The following is a 1960-nucleotide window of genomic DNA, read 5'->3' as shown; positions in this document are numbered from 1 at the left end:
TACGTCTATTATGGCTCCGGCAGTAGCCAAGAATGGCCTTCCTAGTATGATAGGTGTACTGGAATCTTCTTTGATGTCCATGATTATGAAGTCTGTAGGAATGTAAAATTGTCCTCCACGCACGGGGACATTCTCTAGTATACCGACAGGATATTTGATTGAGCGGTCAGCTAATTGAACAGACATCTTGGTCGGTCTTAATTCTCCCATACTGAGCCTTTTACAGATGGTTAAGGGCATTACACTAATACTGGCTCCTAGATCGCATAGAGCTTTGTCTATGACGAATTTTACAATGACACAGGGTATGGAAAAACTACCTGGGTCTTTTAGTTTGGGAGGCATCTTATTCTGGATTATTGCGCTACACTCGGCAGTAAGTGTAACTGTTTCGTTATCCTCAATCTTTTTCTTATTGGATAGGATTTCCTTAAGAAATTTGGCATATGAGGGAACTTGTGTGGTGGCTTCTGTAAAGGGTATCGTAATGTTTAGCTGCTTTAGAAGTTCAACAAATTTCCTAAATTGACTCGCAGTTTTAGAACTTGTGAGTCTTTGAGGATACGGAATGGGTGGTTTATAAGGAGGTGGAGGCACATAAGGTTTCTCTTTCTCTTCGGCCTCTTGGGTTTTATCTTCTATTTCCTTTGGTTCATTCACCTGCTCAGTTAAGGTTTTGTATGGTTTTTGGTACATGGCAGGGTTTTGGAGTCTTGGATTTACGGGTCCGTCGATTTCTTTTCCACTCCTCAGTATAACAACATTTGCATGTCCTTTTGGATTAGGTTGCGGCTGTCCAGGAAATGTTCCAGCTGGAGCGACTGTAGATGCTTGATGTTGAGCCACTTGTGAAATCTGTGTTTCAAGCATTTTATTGTGGGTGGCTAAGGCGTCTACTTTGCTCGCTAGTTGTTTAAGTTGCTCGCTAGTATGTATGTTTTGGTTCAAGAAGTCTTTGTTTGTTTGAGCTTGGGTAGCTATGAAGCTTTCCATCATTAATTTGAGATTTGACTTCCTAGGCATGTTAGGAGCACTATTAGTTGGATTTTGATATCCAGGTGGAACAGCTCGTGCTTGGCCAGGTGCATACAGGGCGTTGTTATTCTTATATGAAAAATTAGGATGGTTTTTCCAACCTGGGTTGTAGGTATTCGAATAGGGATTTCCTTGTGCGTAGTTCACTTGATCAGTTGGGACTCCTGCTAATATCTGACACTCTTGTGTAGTGTGTCAAGGGTTTCCATATAACTCACAGTTTGGAGTTACAGCAGCCACGGTGGCTGCGGGTGGTATGGTCAAGTCGTCTAATTTTTGAACAAGGGTATCTACCTTGGCATGAACATGGTCAAGGCTACTGATTTCGTACATTCCACCCTTTGTTTGGGACTTTTCTACTGGAGTTCTTTCACCTCCCCATTGGCAATGGTTTTGGGCCATGTTTTCAATGAGTTGATAGGCTTCGTTGTATGGCTTGTCCATAAGTGCACCGCCCGCGGCAGCGTCTACTGTTAGTCTTGTGTTATACAGAAGCCCATTGTAAAATGTGTGAATGATCACCCAGTCTTCGAGACCGTGATGTGGACATATCCTCATCATGTCTTTGTATCTCTTCCACGCTTCATAGAGAGATTCTACATCTTTTTGCCTGGATCCGTTGATTTGAGCTCTCAACATAACAGTTTTGCTCGGCGGAAAATATCGGGATAAGAAGACGTTCTTCAGTTCTTCCCATGTTGTAACTGAGTTGGAGGGCAAGGATTGCAACCAAGCCCAAGCTCAGTCTCTTAGTGAGAAAGGAAAGAGGCGCAGTCTTATCGCATCTTGAGATACACCATTCGCCTTTACAGTATCTACGTACTGCACAAACTTGGTGAGGTGTTCATTAGGATCAAGGATTTCCAGCAAATTGATGTTGTTGGACGACTGATAATAGTGAGGGTTTCCGCTCGAAATTGTTTCG

At 42.9% G+C, this 1960-nt stretch overlaps 1 non-coding gene across 1 annotated transcript; it reads left to right on the top strand.

The window, feature by feature from the left end:
- Positions 1 to 1567: 1567 nt before the first annotated feature.
- Positions 1568 to 1674, top strand: LOC127116752 (small nucleolar RNA R71). The gene has a single exon (XR_007801543.1). It is a non-coding gene; the product is annotated as a small nucleolar RNA R71 (small nucleolar RNA).
- The last annotated feature ends 286 nt before the right edge of the window (positions 1675 to 1960 follow it).

The sequence above is a fragment of the Lathyrus oleraceus genome, chromosome 1 (genome assembly GCF_024323335.1).
Source record: "Lathyrus oleraceus cultivar Zhongwan6 chromosome 1, CAAS_Psat_ZW6_1.0, whole genome shotgun sequence".
Classification (NCBI taxonomy): Eukaryota; Viridiplantae; Streptophyta; class Magnoliopsida; order Fabales; family Fabaceae; genus Lathyrus; species Lathyrus oleraceus.
Note: the sequence above shows the minus strand (reverse complement) of the source record. Positions and strands in the feature narration are given on the sequence as shown.